This window comes from Saimiri boliviensis, chromosome 12 (genome assembly GCF_048565385.1).
Source record: "Saimiri boliviensis isolate mSaiBol1 chromosome 12, mSaiBol1.pri, whole genome shotgun sequence".
NCBI classification, from domain to species: Eukaryota; Metazoa; Chordata; class Mammalia; order Primates; family Cebidae; genus Saimiri; species Saimiri boliviensis.
This window is the reverse complement of record NC_133460.1, coordinates 3,030,042-3,050,509: the sequence shown is the minus strand read 5'-3', so window position 1 is coordinate 3,050,509 and position 20,468 is coordinate 3,030,042. Positions and strand designations below refer to the sequence as shown.

General features: G+C 47.6%; 1 protein-coding gene across 3 annotated transcripts in view; it reads left to right on the top strand.

Annotated features, from left to right (window-relative positions):
• Positions 1-6,323: 6,323 nt before the first annotated feature.
• ABAT (4-aminobutyrate aminotransferase) overlaps positions 6,324-20,468 on the top strand; it is a 115,889-nt gene continuing 101,744 nt past the window's right edge. Inside the window, exon 1 of one of the 3 annotated variants that reach the window (XM_074381628.1) lies at positions 6,324-6,346. The gene's annotated coding sequence lies outside the window, so the exon portion shown is untranslated. Of the gene's footprint in view, positions 6,347-7,175; positions 7,310-20,468 lie in introns of those variants that run through there. The other 2 variants (XM_003928504.4, XM_074381627.1) reach the window with 2 other exon arrangements.

Here is a 20,468-nt window from a genome sequence, read left to right as displayed (position 1 = left end):
GTTTTCTCCTCCTCTGTGAAGTTTCAGCAGAGAGTTCCTGGACAGCGTGTCAGGGCCAAGAGCTCCCCAAGAGAGGGGTGTGATGTGTCAGGGTCCTCCCTCGGCATCCTGCTGTCCTTTTCCTGAAGTGAAATTGATGTGTATTCGCAGAACATCTAAAGCCTGCCAAACGCTGTCAGAAGTAGTTATCAAAGATCTCAGAAAAGACGTACGCGTTTAGCTATTTTCTCCATCATTCTCGGTGAGGAAGTTACACTCCAACTGACACCTGGAGATGCCACAGGCGTGTATTGTCAAGAAGAATTGGGGTGAATAGGCAGGGTATCTCTAGCCACAGGAGGAAGGGACCCAGGATGTACTAAGCTCCTTCTACGTTCTTGGAACTACATCCACATTAACTCAGGCAGTGTCTCTCAAGCTCAGCACCACTGACATCTTGACCGTGACAATTGTTTGTTGTTCACTTCCTGCCTTTAGGAAGTCCTGCAGAGCATGGGGGTGGCAGTAGGGGATGACCCAGTTCCCCGATCATTTCACTGTCTTCCGCTAGAAGAGGGAGTGCACTGCAGTGCGTCTTTTGGGCTGGCAATGCTGAAGGTCCTAGGCATCACAATGACAGCAGAACAAAGCCCTGACTTGGGTGTGACATGTCAGATGCAGCAGCTGCCCTTTGGGTCTCGGTCACTTTCTTATGCTTTCCCCATATTACCTGAGATGTTCAGAGGATGAAAACTGGAGGCAGCCCTGGGGTGTACTAGGAGCCTAGCACGAGGGCCAAAATGCATGAGAATGAGCACAAGATAATCCCATAGAAGCCTTCCTCTTAGCATTCAGGCCTCATATTAAATGTCACAGCCTTGTGACAACTCCCTGACCATCATGGCTGGTGTACCGACCCTGATCCCAGACACATCGTGTTATTTCGCATTTCCTTAGAGCACTTATTATCAGAAATTAGCTTCCTAGGCTAGGCATAGTGGCTCACAGCTGTAATCCCAGCAATTTAGGAAGCGAAGGTGGGAGGATCACTTGAGACCAGGAGTTCTAGACCAGCCTGGCCAACATGGCAAAACCCCATTTCTACTTAAAATACAAAAATTAGCGGGTATGGTAGCACACATCTGTAATCCCAACTTCTTGGGAGGCTGAGGCATGAGAATCACTTAAACCCAGGACACAGAGGTTGCAGTGAGCCGAGATAGCGCCATAGCACTCCAGCCAGGGTGACGAGCAAGACTCCATCTCAAAAAGAAAGAATGAAAGAAAGACAAAGAAAAGAAAGAAAAGAGAGAAAGAAAGAAAGAGAGAGGGAGGGAGGAAGGGAAGGAACTTCCTTATTTACATGTTCACCACCTTATACACTGTGTCTCAGCCACAGAATGGAAGCTCCATTGGGGCAGGACCACAATCCCTAATGCCTAGAACAGCTCAGCACCTGGCACAAATGTGTTTTTGTTTCTGAATGGATTGATGGAAAAATGACTAAATCAATGAATGAGCCCTGGTCCACCTCTCACAATCAAGCAGGTAGGTTGGTGAAACTAGTACAACTACCTACAGGGCCAATGCACAGAGCCCACCGGGGACCAGGAGCAAACTTCCTTTACTTACCCCCACCCAGTGACCCACTGTGGTACGTACTTTTTTCCTTATTATGGTAAAGTACACATTGCACAAAATTAGCTAACTTTTACCATTTAAAGTGTACAATTCAATGGAATTAAACACATTCACAATACCTTTTTGTTGCTGCTGTTTTTGAGACAGGGTCTTGCTCTGTTACCCAGGCTACAGGGACTGCAATAGTACAATCTTAGCTTACTGCGACCTCTACCTCCCAGGCTCAGGCAATCCTCCCACCTCAGCCTCCCGAGTAGCTGAGACCACAGCCACACACACCTAACCTGGCTGATTTTTGTATTTGTTGTAACAGTGGGGTTTTGCCACGTTTCCCAGACAGCTGTTAAATTCCTGAGCTCAAGTGATCTGGCTGCCTTGGCCTCCCAAAGTGCTAGGATTACAGGTGTGAACCATCGCACCTGTCCTCCCACCCCATGTTTTCTTCTAAGAATTTTATAGTGTTAGGTCTGATGTTTAGGTCTTTGATCCATTGTTGAGTTAGTTTTTTTATACGGTGTGAGGTAAGGGTCTATCTTTGTTCTTTTACATGTGAAAATTGTGGTAGATACTTTATTCAATTTACAGATGAGAGCATAGATACTGGGAGGGAGTCACATAGCCATTGGGAGATGGAACTACAATTCAAAATTAAGTCTGACTCCAAAGTTGATCCCCTTTCCACCACATCAAAACACCCTTAATTATTTCGGATAGATGATGTCTCTTTATTATTTTGTGAGCAGGGGATGTGGAAAGCACAAGCCTAGCCAATAAAACATGTGCTTTAATCTGCCTCTGGACACGTTCTTCCTTCTCTCTGGGTCTCAGTCTCCTCTTCTGTACAATGGGCTGCTGATCTCTTAAGAGTCTTTCCTGTTCAGACCACTGGTACCTTTGGAGCTTCATTCACCATTGCCTTCATTTTCATTTCTCCTCTCCAGAGTGTGGTGGCGGCCTTCCCAGCTAAAACTGCTATCTGGAAGGAGCTCCCTGGATAGGCATAGAGCATGGTTGAGTCCTCATCCCAGGCCTCAGCCAAACTCTGGAAAACACTCTCTGCATTCCCTGGCGGACATCTGCAACCCCAAGCAGCTCCATAGGAAAACTGCAGAATGGCAGAAAAGTGCGAGGGAAGCCAGTGTGGAAAGGGCTTTTTCCACCTGCTGGCAGTTTTCTTCACAAGTACCACAGTGAAGCTATTTGAGAATCAGCTTGCAAAGCACCTAGCTCTAAATAGCCCTCTCTCCCTGCTCCTTAAAGAGAGACAAAGCAACTCTTCCCATCCCCTAGAAGTGCCCTTTTCCAGGGCCCGACTTACAAGTGGGTGCTCAATACCTAGTTGAATGAATGAATGAACAGATGAATGAAGATGACTACACACACCTCTTATTTCCCTTGATTGCCTTAGACCAGAACACGGCAGATTTTTCTGAAAAGGGCCACACAGTAAATATTGTTGGCTTTGCAGGCCACACAGTCTCTGTCACAACTACTCAGTTCTGCTGTTGTAGCTTAAAGACAGCCATAGGCAATGCATAAATAAATGTGTTCCGATAAAACTTTATTTATGCACAGTAAAATTTGAATTTTATACCATTTACATGTGTCACACAACATTATTCTTTTTTGACTTTTTAAAAACCATTTAATATTTAAAACCAATTCTTAGGTCATAGGAAAACAGATGATGAACTACATTTGGTCTATGGGCTGTAGTTTGCCAATCTTTGGTTTAGACCCTTTAAAGAAATTATTTATAAATAGAGATGGGGTTTCACTGTGTTGGCCAGGCTGGTCTCAAACTCCTGACCTCAAATGATTCACCCACCTAGGCCTCCCAGAGTACTGGGATTACAGGCGTGAGCTGCCACTCTGGGTCCTTTGGTTTAAACTTTTGCTTTCTGTTTTTCATTTTAAACATTTTCTTCTTAGTACCAGAGTAATATATGTTTATTATAGAATAATTAGAAGTTGGTGACATTGTAGAGATTATCCTCTATTAAAAATAAACCAAAGGGGGGAAAAAGAAATTACTGACATGCAAATAAAGTAATATTAGAATAATCCATAATTTCAATATACGAACCATTTCTCCTACTGAACATGTAGTTTTTCATTCAGCATTGCTAGCTAGCTATATTGGTGCTTTTCGATATGATATCCACTAACTACCTCTTATTATTAGACCTCAAATTAAAATTAGAGACAGGCTGGGTGCGGTGGCTCATACCTGTAATCCCATTACTTTGGGAGGCCGAGGCAGGCAGATGACTTGAGGCCAGGTATTTGAGACCAGCCTGGCCAACATGATGAAACCCTGTCTCTACTAAAAGTCAAAAAATTAAACAATTAGCCAGGCATAAGCTTGTAATCCCAGCTTCTCAGGAGGCCAAAGCAGGAGAAACGCCTGAACCTGGGAGGCAGAGGTTGCAGTGAGCTGAGATCGCGCCACTGCACTCCAGCCTGGGGAAAACAGCAAGACCTTGGCTCTAAAAATAAAATTATGTACAGTTAAAATACAGTTCTTCGGTTCCCTAGTCATTGCTTTTTTAAAAAATTTAAATTTAGTTTTCCTGTTCCCTCCTTTATTATTATTTTTCTTTCTTTCTTTTTTATTTTTATTTTTTGAACATCTTGGATACCAAGATCAGTCATTTCAGGTGTTCAATACCTACATGTGGCTAGTGGCTACATGGGACAGCACAGATACAGATACAGAACGTCACAGGAAGTTACATTACACAGCATTGATCTAGCTCTACTTCATAGATTTTTTTTTTTTTTTTTTTTTTTTTTTTTTTTTTTTTTGAGACAGAGTCTCATTCTCGCCAGGCACCAGCCTGGAGTACGGTGGTGCAATCTTGGCTCACTGCAACCTCCGCCTCCTGGGTTCAAGCAATTCTCCTGCCTCAGCCTCCCAAGTAGCTGGGACTACAAGCGCGCACCACCACGCCCAGGTAATTTTTGTATTTTTAGTAGAAATGGGGTTTCACCATGTTGGCCAGGATGGTCTCAATCTCTTGACCTCGTGATCTGCCCGCCTCGGCCTCCCAAAGGGCTGGGATTACAAGTGTGAGCCACCTCGCCCAGCCAACTTCATAGATTTAACAAAAAGTAAGATAGTACCAAATATACTGTTTTTGCGACTATCTTTGTTCACGTAACATTTTGAGATTTATTTTGCTTTGCTTTTGAGACAGGGTCTCACTATGTCACCCAGCTGGAGTACAGCAGTGTAATCTTGGTCCATAGTAGCCTCAAACTCCCAGATTCAAGTCTGCCTCAGTCTCTTGAGTAGCTGGGGCTACAGGCATGCCTCACGTTGCCCAGATAATTTTTGTATTTTTTGTAGAGACAGGGTTTCGATATATTACCCAAGCTGGACTTGAATTCTTGGGCTCAAGCAATCCCTTGCCTTGGCTTCCCAGAGTGCTGGAATTACAGGCGTGCATCATCATGCCCAGCCCCATTCAATATTTGATACCTATGTTTATTGTTGAATTTCATGCAACAATTTCCCTTCTGAGTCACTGCTGTTGTGCATTTAAGCTGTTCCTAGTTTTTCCCTATGATAAAGAAAATGGCAGTAAACTACTTTTTCATTGTTTTCAGATAAGTTCATAGGGATTGGATTGATAGATCAAAGGGTCAATTTACTTCTAAGATTTTTAAAATAGAAATACCCAATTTCCCTCCAGAAAGGCTGTGATCCTACTCCCATCTGCAATACATGAAACTCCTTAAAGTCTTTGCAAATAATATTAATTCTAATAATAAAAACAAGGTTGTGCCGGGCTCAGTGGCTCACACCTGCATGCAATCCCAGCACTTTGGGAGGTTGAGGCAGGTGGATCAGGAGGTCAGGAGTTCAAGACCAGCCTGGCCAACATGGTGAAATCCCGTCTCTACTAAAAATACAAAAATTAGCTGGGCGTCATGATACACATCTATAATCCCAGCTACTCAGGAGGCTGAGGCAGGAGAATCACTTGAACCTGGGAATTTAACTTGCCTTTCCTTGACAAAAATGTCATCTCCCATGTTTATTGGCCACTGTATTTCTTTGGGCAGGTCGAGGATAGTAAAGGGGACGATCTTCATGGCTTTGGTTTTAAGAAAAACATTGCTAGATTTTCAACACAGACCCCATCAGGTTCTTCAGGTAAGGTGACAGTCACCCAGGCTGGAGGCAGTGGTGCCATCTCACCTCACTGCAACCTCTGCCTGCCTGGGTTCAAGTGATTCTCATGCCTCAGCCTCCCACATAGCTGGGATTACAGGTGCATGCCACCATGCCCGATTAATTTTTGTACTTTTAGTAGAGACAGGGTTTCACCATGATGGCCAGGCTGGTCTTGAACTCCTGGAGTCAATGATCTGCCTGTTTCAGCCTCCCAAAGTGCTGGGATTACAGGCCTAAGCCACTGTGCTAGGCCTCAATTATTCTTATTTACTGCTTTGTGTGTATTTGTTGGGGGGAGGGTCCCCAGAGGTGACACTAGGAAGTGAATGATTTGTTTGGCAGCTTGCTATTTATATGTTTGTTTACTTTATGTTAATTCCTTAATTTCAAGGACTATAGCTCCTGTCTAATCAGAGACAGGGCAGCCTGGATTCCTGGACAGCCGCAGAAGAGAACTCAGGGTTCAAGACGCCAGCTGACCAAGTTGTCAGTGATCAGGCTGAGTGGGGAGAACCAAGCAGAACTCTTTCTCTGCCTTTTAAGGTCTGTAATCTCCATCCATCCATTCACCCATTATGAGCACTTGGCGATTGCCTATTGTCTTGATGAGCACCTCTTTGTGTCTTTGATTTTGTCACTGAAAGATTGCATCCTCTTTGCAAATACCTCTAAAAGCTGTGGGAGCTATCCATCAGTCACACCTGAGTATTAACTAGCTTCCACAAGGCATTTTCTACAATGGTGGAAGGGCACCTTCATCACCAGGGTCTTGTTTATACCCACGACGGAGGTACAATCTCTGTTGTCCCAATTTCAGGAAATTGAGGATCAGGAGGCGCAGTGACCTGCCCCAGGTCATGCAGAAAAAAACCCCTCTGACTCCCAGCGCCCTGTTTGTCTTCCGGGGCGCTGGGGCCAAGCAGAGGAAAGTCGCTGGCAGCAAGAAGGGCTGGGAGGACCCTGAGCCCCGAAATGGGGAGTGAGGTGAGGAGGGTGGGACGCTCCTTTCCTCTCCAGCAAAGGAAACCCTTCCGCAGCTGTACTCGCTTGCAGCCCTGAGGGTGTAAAGACCCATTAAGATCCAGGTTAAATCAACCTACGGAGCTGCCCCCCCACCCTCCCCACAACTTGACGGGGGTCCTCAGGCGGCTCCTCCCTAGCCCCAGCACTCCCTCCCAGCCCTCGCGGTCGCTCCTCCCAGCCCCCGAGGCGGTCCCGCCCCAGCCCCAGTCTACCCAGCCCACTGAGGCCGGACTCTGCCCCCGCCCCGCCTGCCCCTCCCTCCCGGGGGCGGTGGCCCGTGGCGGGCGCGCCTATTGGCTGCGGCGAGAGCGAGGGTCGGGGCCGGCGGCGCTGATTGGCTGGGGCGCTCGACGGAGCCAGGGAGTCCGGCGAGTCGCTGGGGGAAGCCGAGCAGACACCCTGCGCTGCCGGAACTCGGAGCGCGCATCTCGCTAGTCGGAACCTGGGGGATCCGAGCCCGCAGATCGGAGTCGGGGCCTGGAGGTGAGCTCGAGGCGCCCGGTGGCTTGGGGCGGGCCCTTCCGAGGGGAGCCGACAGGAGGTCTCGAGGTCTCTAGAGGAGGTCCTTCTGCCCTGCCCCCAGGGAGCAAAACCGGGGCATTTTCTCCTAGAAATGGAGCCCTCATCTTCCCAAGACACGGGGCCCCTCCCCCGAAAAGAGAGGGGCTCCCACCCCCCAGAGAGCAAAATGCCTTCGTTTTTCCTTCACAAATAGGCCTTTCCTCCTGGCCCCAGTTCTAGGCATAAGTCCTCTCCCTTTTACTCCTTGAGATGGAATGTGGCCCCCAAAAGTAGTTCCTAGGTCTCTAGAGCCCCCTCGCCTCTTGGGAGACTGATGCCCCTTCCCCGTCCTTAAAAAACTAAGTCTGGTGTTTTCCTTCTCCCTTCTCCTTCGGAATAATGGGGGTGTTCTCAGCTCATAAATTACAGTGACCTCCACCTCCATGACCAATGAGAGCTCTCCCCCCATCCTTAGACAAGAAAATCCCGGAGCAGAGACTCTGCAAGTCACCCTCCCACCCGAGATACTGGGCTCTGGAGAGACAGATGATTCACCCTGAGCCTGCCAGAGACCCCTCCCTACCCGTTAGAGAGGCAGGGTGGCCTCTGACACCACCACTAAAGGCTTTTGGGGATTTCCCCTCTCCGCCCCCGTCCCCACCCAGAAAGATGTGAAATGAGGGACCTTCATACTCAGGAGCAGGGCAAAGGTCTGGCCGCCCCTCCAAGTCGCCCATCTCCCTCCACTCCTCCCCGGCCCTTTCACACAAATCCCATCCTAGTGAGACCCTGCACCAACCTCCCACCGCTCCCAATCCCGTCCTTCTCCACCTCACCCAACTCCACTCCCACACCCGGCTGCCCCACCTGTTTTGTATCCCCTCACCTTCCCTCACCCACCCTGGCCAAGATAAGACCGGAGGAGGTTCAGTGAGATTTAGTAAGACTGGAACTCTTAAATCTGAGATACGGGGCCTGGAAACCCTTCCAGGAGTCATCAAACTCTGACAGCAGAGAGGGCCTCTGAAGCAGCAGGACAAGCAGGGACCACCCACCTCCTCTCCCCTGCTCCCCGCCCCAACACACGCACAAAGGGCTGTGTTCGTTGCATCCTCGCTCGAGGCAGTCTGAGAAGACTGCTAGCCCTCTTCCAAGAGGGCCCCCATTTCCCCGTAAACGCCTGTGCACCCCCACAAGTACCTGTGGGCATTGCCTGATGGAATGCCCTGGGCACTCACCCAAGGGACATGGGTGCTGCTGGGCCTATCCACTGGGCAGGCGACAGTGTTAGCTTTACTGCTTTGATGAAGCTAGACTAAGGGACAGGATGTTGGGGACCCAGAGTGAGGAGAGGGTGGAGGGAGCTCTTCTCTGGTGGGTCAGGTTGGGAGGCAGAAGAGACGGAGGCAGTGAGTCGTGTCTTGCTCTTTTGAGCCTGTGCTGCGGCGTGGAGTTATAAAGAAATGTGTTTCCTGGAGGCCCGAAGAGGTTAGTCCTGGGAAGAGGTCAGTGGCCCATTCTGGAGTCCTAAGACCTGAAAGGGCTTCTGCATTAAAGACATGGCCCCTTCATTTGACAGTTAAATACATAGAGGCACAAAAGGGGAAGACACGTGCTCAAGGTCACCCAGCCTGTGGGTGGCAGCTGGCCCCAACCCCTCCAGGACCCTTATGGTGCTAGGATGCCTGACACAAGCCCCAGTCCTCACATTTACAGTGGAGACCTGGGGACTGCTGGGCCCCAAGTCCCCACTTGTCAGAGAAAGCGCCGAGGCTCTGCGAAGGTCACGAAGCCCGGAAGGGGCAGAGCTGGAACTCAACGCCGTCGTCCAGCAGGCTGCCTCGTGGAATCCATTCCTGGGAGTCGGTGCGTCCCTGCTTACCCTGTGTGATCTCTGTATTGAGGCCATTGCCAGACCTAGGCTTGCCAAAATCCAAATTGACCCAGGATAGCTAATAAGATCAGTTGCAGCTAATGAGAATCAGATGCTGGAGTGGAGGCTGCTGCAGGAACCTCAGTTGCGTAGCTGGGTTTGCTCCAAGAACTTTGGACAGGCCCTGAGGATGTCACGTTCCTTCCCTGCAAGGTCCCCTCCCTCTTAGCCATGCCCATGCCCTGTGGCTTTGAGTTCTCTGCACATTCTCTCATCTCTCTCTGGAGCCCTGTGTCTTTTCCCCTGGGGCATTGCATGGGGAAAAGAGCTGAAATTCTGGCAGATTCTCTAGGAGCACCCAGCTGGGCAGCAGGGACCGAGTTCCTCCAAATGAGAGTCTGAAGTAGGGGCTCTCTCTCTTTCTGCCCCTACCCAGTTCTCAGCAAAAGGATTGGTTGTTGTGACCCAACTTTGCCAGGGCGAAGTTCAGAGCATGAGGGAAACCAAGGCAGAGAGGCCAAGAGGTGGGTCCCTGGAGACATCTTATCTGGCTCTAGAGCACAAATCTGCCACTTAATGTCTGATCTTAACCTCTCTGTGACATATCCTTGAGGTAAAATGAGTTAATCCTCATAAAATATTTAGCACACAGCAAATGAGCAGAAACAATGATTACAAGTGCAAAGTTATCGAACCTTGAAGTGTTGGAGGGGGGTGCTTATGCTTTAAGGCAAAACTTGTAACCCTTGCTGTAGATAATCTGCCAAGGGTAAGGTGCTAGGGGATAAGGTGATGGCTTCCCAGAGAGACAGTCCATAGACCCTGAAGTCAGAGAGAGCAGAGTTGGCCGCTGGTAGTGGCTGTCTGTGGAGCCTAAGGCAAGCCATTCATGTCTCTGAGCCTCAGTTCCTCATTTTTGAACAAGGTTTGCTGGGGTTGGACATCAGATAAGAAACAGGTCTAGATGGGGGGTTCTCATCGTGGGTACTATTACCATTTGAGTGGGAGGATTCTTTATTGTGGGAATATCCTGCGTATTGTATAACATTCAGCAGTGCCTCTGGTCTCTACCTACTAGATGCTAGAAACACTCCTCACCGCATGAGTCGTGTCCATCAGAAGTGTCTGCAGGCATTGCCAAATGTGCCCTAGGGAGCTAAATCATCCTTTTCCTTCCCTGTTGAGAACTGCTGGTCGAATACATGGCCTTAAACATAGTTGTTACTTCGTATAAAACAACTTCCTGGCTGAGGCAGGTGGATGACTTGAGCCCAGCAGTGTGAGACCAGCCTGGGCAACATGCTGGGCAACCAGCATTTTGGGAGGCTGAGGCGGGTGGATCACCCATCTCTGCAAAATACAATTTAAAAAAAATTAGCCGGGAATGGTGGCAGGTGCCTGGGGTCCTAGCAACCTGGGAGGCTGAGGTGCGAGGATTGCTTGAGCCTGGGGAGGTCGAAGCTGCAGTGAGCCGTGATCACACTGCTGCACTCCAGCCTGGGTGACAGAGTGAGACCCTGTCTCCAAAAAAAAAAAAAAAAAAACAAAATAAAACCAAAACAGCTTACTTCTTGCATAAGCTCCTTGTGTTGGTTTCTGTGTGATGAGAAGGTGATGTGTCCAGCTGCAGAGCGTCCCCTTGTTAACGACAATTTGAATTCCTTACATTTACACAGGACTTTCTTGTTTGGTTTTCTGTTTTAATTTTTAGTAGCGACAGAGTCAGCTGGTCTCAAACTCCTGGGCTTAAGTGATCCTCCCACCTTGGCTTCCCAAAGCTCTGGGGTTACAGGTGTGAGTGACAGGCATTAGCCACGGTGCCCCCTCTACACAGGACCTTATCATCTACAAAACACTGTTATGTCTATTACACTGTTTCTCACTCTACAGATAAGCAAACGAAGGCTGACAGAAGTTAAAAGACTTGTCTAAGATCATCAACTCCTTCTCCACCACCAATCAAAGAAACATTCATGCCAGAAATTGTGTGAGAAACAACTGAGTTCTGGGTCTTTTTCAGATGAGTTACCTTGAATGGCATGCCCTTTGGTCCAGAATCCCATTTTGAAAAATCTTGCACAGAAACGCTCACACTTGCACTGAGATAACATAAGAATGTCCAGCCAGGCGCGGTGGCTCATGCCTGTAATCCCAGCACTTTGGGAGGCTGAGGTGGGTGGATCACCTGAAGTCAAGAGTTTGAGACCAACCTGACCAACATGGTGAAACCCCGTCTCTACTAAAAATACAAAAATCAGTCCAGCGTGCTGGCAGATACCTGTAGTCCCAGCTACTCAGGAGGCTGAGGCAGGAGAATTGCTTGAACCCGGGAGGTGGAGTTTGCAGTGAGCCAAGATGGTGCCACTGCCCTCCAGCCTGGCAACAGAGCAAGACTCCCTCTCAAAAAAAAAAAAAAGGAAAGAATGTCCACAGCAGAGCTTGCACTACCAGTCGGGGAAGGGGTTACAGTATAAGCATTCATGTGAGAGAATGAGCAGTCTTGAGAAAAATGAGACGGATCCACATTCCTGACCTGGAAAGGTTGCTGAGGCATATTATTTACTGAAAAAGATGAACTCAGAGGATCAGTATATCCAGTATGATCCTATTGAAAGAGATACATGTAATACGTATGAACATGGATAGTTAGGGAAGTGGAGAATTAAAAGGACCTAGGTAGTATATTTGTATAAGGACATATTCATGGGGGAAGAAGAAGAAGAGAAATCTCTACCTGCTTCCCATGCATTAAAAATGAGGAAAGTGGACTGGCCGCGTGGCTCACATCTGTGATCCCAGCACTTTGGGAGGCTGAGGCAGGAGAATAGCTTGAGCCCAGGAGTTAGAGGCTGCAGTGAGTCGTGAACGAGCCACTGCACTCCAGCCTGGGCAACAAAGGGAGATTCTAAATATTAATCATAAAATAAAAATTAAAATGAGGAGAGCACAACCCACAGAGGTTGAGAGACTTGCTCACACCAGAAGTTGCCAGTGGCGAAATTCAGCTTTGAGTTTGCTGATAGTTCTAGGACCCGGAGACAGGAATCTGAGGCTCATCTTAGCAGGCCACACTTCCTTCCTTACCATCGGGGAATTCCTTCTCTGAGCACCTAGAGAAATCTTGGTGCCAGACTGACCTCACCTAAATCAGGTTTCCACCACATGATGACCTCAGGTCAGCCACTTTATCTCTTGAGTGTCTCATTTCTCTATCTTTAAAATAGCTGAAAGACAAAGGAAAAAACATGGAAGCCAAAAACAAAAAATGGTAGAAGGAGGGGGCAAGAGTAGAACCTCCATTACTGGGCTGCCGTGAGGATTAAATAAAACCATGTGTTCAGACCCCGGGTCCTTAGTAGGTGGTTAATTAAAACAGGCCCTGGTCTACCCTGTCTTTTTCTCTGCTTGCCTGCTTCTTCCAGGAGGCAGAAGACAAAAGCCTCAGAAAGGACAGGAGCGGGGCTGGGGGCTTCTGAGGCTTAGCAGGCTGAATCAGTTGTGCCCACTTCTTCACTCTGCCCTCGGATCCACCATGACCCCTTCAGTACAGGAGCTTTTAGCAGAAAGCCTGGGGGAGCATCCGGAGGGGATTTGTGCTCTAGCTCCTCCTCCCTGGGGTCTAACCATCCTTGCTTTCTCTAGACACTCCGCTCGTTAAACTGTCTTATCCATTGCAGGGATGGGATGGTATCATGTGGGCTGTAATTATACATCCCTTCAATAATAATATTGACTCTCCAAGGGCAAGTTTTCCTCCTCCTTCAAAAGCTATCTCACACTGCATCTTTGCTAGGTAGTCTTCCCTGACTTCTCCCCACCTCCAGCCAGGAAAACCATTTCTTTTTCTCCCAACTCCTGTCATCCACGTTCTAGACTTCCAGGGTCCGTCGCTGTTTGTTGAGTTTCCTCCCAATCCATAATTGCCTGGGAGCAGCTATCACATCCATCACATTTATTCCTGTGTCCCAAATGCGTAGCCCACTTCCCTATGCACACAGTAGATACTCAAGGAGCATTGATTGAATGCAGAAATGTATTTTTTAAATTGGGGTAAAATATTCATAACATAAAATTGACCATTTCCACCATTTTATTTTTATTTATTTTTTTGGTGCCAGGGGGAGTCTTGCTCTGTGACTCAGGCTGGGGTGCAGTGGTGTGATATCAGCTCACTGCAACCATCACCTCCCAGGTTCAAGTGATTCTGACTCAGCCTCCTGAATAGCTGGGACTACAGGCATGCACCACCATGCCTGGCTAATTTTTATATTTTTAGTAGAGGCAGGGTTTCACCATGTTGGCCAGGCTGGTCTTGAACTCCTGACTTCAAGTGACCCACCCACCTTGGCCTCCCAAAGTGCTGGGATTATAGGCATGAGCTACCTGCCCAGCCAATTTTAACCATTTTAAAGTGTACCTTAGGTGACATTAAGCACATTCACAATGGAGTGCAGTCGTCACTGCTATCAAGTTCTAAACCATTTCCATCATCCTAAAAGGAAATTCTACCCATTATGCCATTGCTGCCCATTCCCCCAGTCCTTGAAAACCACTTTGGCTTTCTGTTTCTACAGACTTGTTTAATCCGGATATTTCATATAAGTAGGATTATACAGTATGTGACCTATTGTGTCTGATTCTCTGTGATGTATCGTGAACTTAGTACTTCATTCCTTTTTAGGGCAGCATAACATTCTCTTGTATGGATATACCATAATTTGTTTTTCCATTCATTAGTTGATGGCATATGGGTTATTTTACCTCTTGGCTATTGTTTTGTTTTGTTTTGTTTTGTTTTGTTGAGACAAGGTCTCATTCTGTCACCCAGGCTGTATAGTGGTATGATGGTGGCTTACTGCAGCCTCGACCTCCTGGGCTCAGGTGATCCTCCCACCTCAGCCTCCTGAGGAGTATCTGGGACTACAGGCATGAACTACCTTGCCTGGCTAATTTGTTGTTGTTGTTTTTTACTTTTTGTAGAGATGAGGTTTCAGTATGTTGCTCAGGCTGGTGTCAAACTCCTGGCCTCACAGAGTCCTCCCGCCTTGGCCTCCCAAAGTGTTGGGATTACAGGCATGAGCCACTGTCATCCACACTTGTGTGCCAGCCCCACCTTTTGGCTATTATTAACATGTATGTATAAGTTTTGGTTTGAAGACCTGTTTTCAGTTATTTTGGGTATATGCCCAAGAGGGGAACTGATGGTCATGTGGTAACTCTTCAACGTTTGAAAAAGAGAACTCTTTTTCACAGCAGCTGTACCATTTTACATTCCCACTAGCCATGTATAAGAGTTCCCACTTTTCCACATCCTCACCAATACTTGTTTCCTTTCTCTCTCTCTCTCTCTCTCTCTCTCTCTCTCTCTCTCTCTCTCTCTCTCTCTCTCTCTTTAATTGGAACAGTGTCTCACTCTGTCACCCTGGCTAGAGTGCCATCACATGATCCTAGCTCAATGCAACCTCTGCCTCCCAGGTTCAAGTGATTCTTATGCTTCAGCCTCCCTAGTAGCTGGGATTATAGGCGAGGGCCACCATCACACCTGGCTAACTTTTTTGTATTTTTAGTAGAGACAGGGTTTCACCATGTTGGCCAGGCTGGTCTTGAACTCCCGGCCTCAAGTGATCCACTCGCCTCGGCCTCCCAAAGTACTGGAATTATAGGTGTAAGCCACTGTGTGCAGCCTCCATTATTATTATTGTTATTATTATTATTATTATCATTTCTCTAGTGGATGTGAAGTGGTACCACATTGTGGTTTTGATTTGCATTTCCCTAATGACTGATGACATTGAGCATCATATGTGTTTGCTGGTTATTCACATATTATCTTTGGGGAGATGTCTACTCAAGTTATTTGCCCCTTTTTGAATTGAGTTCTTTTTGTTCTTGAGCTGTAAGAGTTATTATTTTTTTCTTTTTTTTGACACGGAGTCTCACTTTTCACCCAAGCTGGAGTGCAGTGGCATGATCATAGCTTATGGCAGCCTTGACTTCACAAGCTCAAATACTTCTGCCTCAGTCTTTCAAGTAGCTGGCACAACAGGTGCCACCACACCTGGGTAATTTTTTTAAAAACATTTTTGTGCAGATGGGTTCTCCATACGTAGCCCAGGCTGGTTTTGAACTTCTCAGATCAAGCAATTCTCCCACCTTGGCCTCACAAAGTGCTAGGATTACAAGTGTGAACTGCCTCATCTGCCCCAGAGTTCTTTATATAAATAAATGTTTCTTTGTGTCACCATTTCTTCATCTGCTTAAATATTTGCTCAGCTCCTGTAGGTCAGATACTGTCTTGTGATCCTGGGATACCAAGGTGAAAAGAATGCCAGTTCCTGCCCATAAGGAACTCACAGTCTGCAAAGTTGCTCAGCCTCTACAACTTTTTTTTTTTTTTTTGGAGAGGGAGTCTTGCTCTGTTGCCCAGGCTGGAGTGCAGTGACATGATCATGTTTACCTGGAACCTATGAATAGGACCTAATTTGGAAATAAGGTCTTTGCAGAAATAATTAGGTTAAAATGAGGTCTTCCTATATTAGAGTGGCGCCTAATTCAGTGACTGGTATCTTTTTTTTTTTTTTCTTTCGGAGATGGAGTCTTACTCTGTTGTCCAGACTGGAGTGCAGTGGCACAATCTCAGCTCACTGCAACATCTGCCTCACTGATTCAAGTGATTCTCCTGCCTCAGCCTCCCAAGTAGCTGGGATTATAGGTGCCCACCACCACACCTGGCTAGTTTTTGTATTTTTAGTAGAGATGGGGTTTCACCATGTTGGCCAGGCTGGTCTGGAACTCCTGACCTCAGGTGATCCACCCACCTTGGCCTCCCAAAGTGCTGGCATTGCAGGTGTGAGCCACCACTTTCGGCCAGCCTCTATACTATTGACATGGAAGTAAGGCTGTCCTGTGCTGGGTGTTTAGCAACATTTTTGGCCTTCACCCATGAGATGCTGGCAATATACCTTCCTCCAAATTGTGACAACCAGGAAATGTCTCCAGGCATTATGAAGTGTCCCCTGGGGAACCAGATTGCCCCTGGTTGAGAATCACTGGTTAGAGGCTAAGACAGGCATATGTATCTACAATTTCAATCAGATTGCTTGTGCCTAACAGGATACACACACACACACACACACACACACACACACACACACAGAGGAGGCATTCAGGATGTATTTGTTAGATGTTAGATGGCTGCGGGTGTGGATGGATACAAGGATGGACAGACACGACCCCTTTGTTGGTTGGATAGATTGATGGATGCGTTCGTGAATGAATGGATGAATAAACGAATGCAATTTACAAGCTCTACCATGGGAAAACAGAACACTATTCTTCCAGAATAACCTACCCCTTTATCTCTGTCTAGCACAGTGGTTTTTGAAGTTTAGCATCAGAATCCCCTCAAGAGCTTGCTAAAACAGATTGATGCCCTCTGCCCACCAGAATTATGAGTTAGTAGAATCACCAGCTTGGCAGAATGTTCCCAACTCTATTTCCATGTTCTCTAGGAATCCTGGACCAGCCCTGCAACCCCTGCCAACCGTGTCCATTCTCAGAGGTCCCATCACCTTCACTGCCAGTGTCTCCCATTTAGGTGCTAACATCTGTTACCTTGGATATCGGCCACATGCTAGCCCTCTGTCCCTTGGCTGCGCTGAGAATTCCTTCAAAGGTGGGACCCACTGTATTCTAGTACCTTGCTGCTAAAAGTGTGATCCAGTGGCCAGCAGCATTCCATCATCTAGGAGCTAGGTAGAAATGCAGAATCTTGGGCCCCACCCAGAACTACAGAATGTAAATCTGCATTTCAACAATATCCCCCAGGGTGAATTGTGTACAGTTTTAAGTTTGAGAAGCCTATTTTAGGACAGAGCTATAACCCCACACTCAGTGCTAAGCTAGGGATAGCTTTGCTGATAAGTTACGTTGACAGCATCTGTTACAATGTAATTGGTTTCTGAAGGGAGACATCTTGCAGGCATTATTGGTCATTTGTATCTTTGCCTGATGTTATCTGTTGAAATGTCTACACTGGCCTGGCTTTACCCATGGGAAAACAGAAGCCTGTGGGAAAACAGAAGCCAAGAGGAGCAGTGCCTTCCTCAAGGTCACACAATGACCACGAAGCAGAGTGGAGATCACCATCCAGTCCTTAAAGGGAATGGGATGGCCGGGCATGGTGGCTCATACCTGTAATCCTAGCACTTTGGGGGCCGAGGTGGGTGGATCACCTCAGGTCAGGAGTTCAAGACCAGCCTGGCCATCATGGTGAAACCCCATCTTAAAAAAAAAAAAAGAATGCGATCAAGAGGATTGAAATACTGTAACCACTGAGCATGGTAGCACATGCCTGTAGTCCCAGCAACTCGGGAGGCTGAGGCAGGAGGATTGCTTGAGCCCAGGAGTCCTGGGCCATAGTGTACTATGCTAATCGGGTATCTGCACTAGTTCAGCATCAGTATGCTGACCTCTTGGAAGGTGGGGACCACCAGGTCGCCTAAGAAGGGGTGAACCAGCCCAGGTCAGAAACGGAGCAGGTCAAAACTCCTGTGCTGATCAGTAGTAGAATCACGCCTGTAAATAGCTACTGCACTCCAGCCTGGGCAACACAGTGAGACCCTGTTTCTAAAAAAAATAAAAGGTCGGAGGAGAGAAAGGAACTGAAATGCTGCAATGATAATGAAAACGTGGGGTGGAGGGGTAACACTCTGAAGCTACTTAGGTCTGTCCTCTGAAAGTGGACAAAGGGGAGATGACTTAACAGTGGTGCAAGAATAAGAACGGCAGTTGTATTCTTTCATTTATTCAGCCCATGTTTATTGGGGTACTTAATAGACTCCAGGCGTGGTTGTCTGGCATCTGTAGTATGGAACGAGGAAAACCAGGCCTCCCTTTTGGTGGCTTATCTGGAGTGGACAGATGTAGCCATCTGGCATTCATTCATTCGTCAATGAGTGTGTTCATTTATTGTATGATTTCCATGTGCTGTGTATAGTAGTAGGGGTATGTGTGTGTCTATGTGTCTGTGTGTGAGAGACAGAGACAGAGCGATGGAGGGAGGAGACAAGGACTCAGCTACTGCAGCAGTGCCGCTGCTAGATTAGCCAAGCGGAGACAGGCCTCAAAACAAGGACCGCACAGTGAGGAGAGTGCCAAAGGTGTGTGGGTGTTACTAGGGGCTCAAGCTCACAGTGGAAGGAGGTTACCACTCCCTTTTCCTGGGGATTCTGGGGAAGCAGTTTCAGGAGGAAAAGGCAGAAAAGAAGAGAAAGAGACTCTGGGCATGAGAGCATCATACACAAACCCAGAGAGTTCGTAGGAAGCCATTCCAAGAAAATTGCATGGAAAAAACGAACAGGCTAAGCACAGTGGCTCTCGCACCTGCAATTCCAGCGCTCTGGGAGCCTGAGGCAGGTCAATCACTTGAATCCAGGAGTTCAAGACCAGCCTGGCCAACATGGCAAAACTCCACCTCTACTAAAAATACAAAATTAGCAAGGCCTGGTGATGCTTGCTTATAGTCCCAGCTAGTCAGGAAGCTGAGGCAGGAGGATTACTTGAGCCCAGGAGTTTGAGACCAGCCTGGGCAACCTGGCAAGACCTCTCAAGGCCCCTTCTCTACACAGAATTTTAAAAATTAGCCAGGTATGGTGATGCACATCTGTAGTCCCAGCTGCTCAGGAGGCTGAGGCAGGAGGATCGCTTGAGTGGAGGAGGCTGAGGCTGCATTGAGCCATAATCATGCCACTGCACTCCAGCCTGGAAAACAGAGTGAGAGCCTGTCTCAAAAAGAGAAAAAAAAGTTGGGAGGTAAAATCATGAATCTCATACAGATACAAAGCAAAAACAAATGCTCACCAATTTTATTAGGCTCATTCAGTGAGGGAACCAGGCAGACATTAGAACCAGTTCAAAGGAAAATCAAATAAAGCACAAAAATGTAGCGTCGAGGAATGTCTAAATAGATTCTAAACAGAGGCAAACATGCTTGGACAAGGCAGAATTTGCTTGTCTATCAGTTTTCTACAACTTACAAAGGTGTCAACAAACTAGTTTGAAAATAATGAGGAAGGTCGGGCACGGTGGCTCACACCTGCAATCCTAGCACTTTGGGAGGCTGAGGTGGACAGATGGCTTGAGCTCAGTTCAAGACCAGCTTGGGCAACATGGTGAAACCCTAACTTTAACAAAAATACCAAAAAATTAGGCGTGGTGGCACGTGCCTATAGTCCGAACTACCCAGGAGGCTGAGGCACAAGAATCACTTGAGCCTGGAAGGTGGAGGTTGCAGTGAGCCTATATCGCACCACTGCACTCCAGCCTGCGCAAGAGACCATGTCTCAAAATAATAATAATAATAATAATAATAATAAAGGGTAGAATCAGATAATTGAAAATTTTGTGTTGTAAATAGGCAATGCATAACTCTTTTCTATAAAACCAGTGTTCAAACGGACAGGCATGGGTGGATGAGGAGCGGCAAGTGGAGGGTGTACAGAGTGGATCAGGTCCGACCAGGTGACCCATGATCATGATTTTGGACTTGACTCAGAGACCCATGGGGAACCAGGGAAGAGATTTAAGCAAGGCAGTGATGTGATTTTATTAGCACCTGAGAAAGATCCTCCTGGAAGCTGAATGGAGAGTAGACAGACACCTTTTCTCACCTGCCTTTGAGCGCAGGTTTCATTACAGAAACAGCCGATTCCAGGGGCAGACAGACTGCTGACTTTCCTGCAAAAGTTTTTAGACCCTGGAAGCTCCTTCAGGATAAAGTTGGCCAAACACCAGCCAAAAGAGCAAGGCACTGTCCCTGCAGGGTAGGGCTGTTTTGTGCATGGGAACAAAGCCTGCCTCCTCTCTGCCCAGAGCTGTAAATAGCGCTCTGCTGGCTTTGCAGGCTGAGCGCCGGTCTGGGGACAGGCTGGAAATGTGCACACGGAGGAGCATTTGTGCAAATGAATGCCTGAACGCGGATCTGCATGCTTGGCGTCTTGCCCCAGTCCTCAGCGTCCAGTCCTGGAAGGGGCTGGAAGCAGGGCTCAAAAAAGAGCCACACTCAGGAAAGCGTGGACGTTGTGACCTGGGGACAGGTTCCAGGAGGGATTCAGAGGCAGGCTGGCAGGACGAATGGGAAAAAACATGCAGAGGACCCTGGACAGAGTTTTGGCTCCGGCTTTACCCGTGATAGTGACAGTGACCCGTGAGTTGTCGCCACTCACATTGGCTGTATACTTGAGTGTATTTGCTCACCTTGTCGCTCGC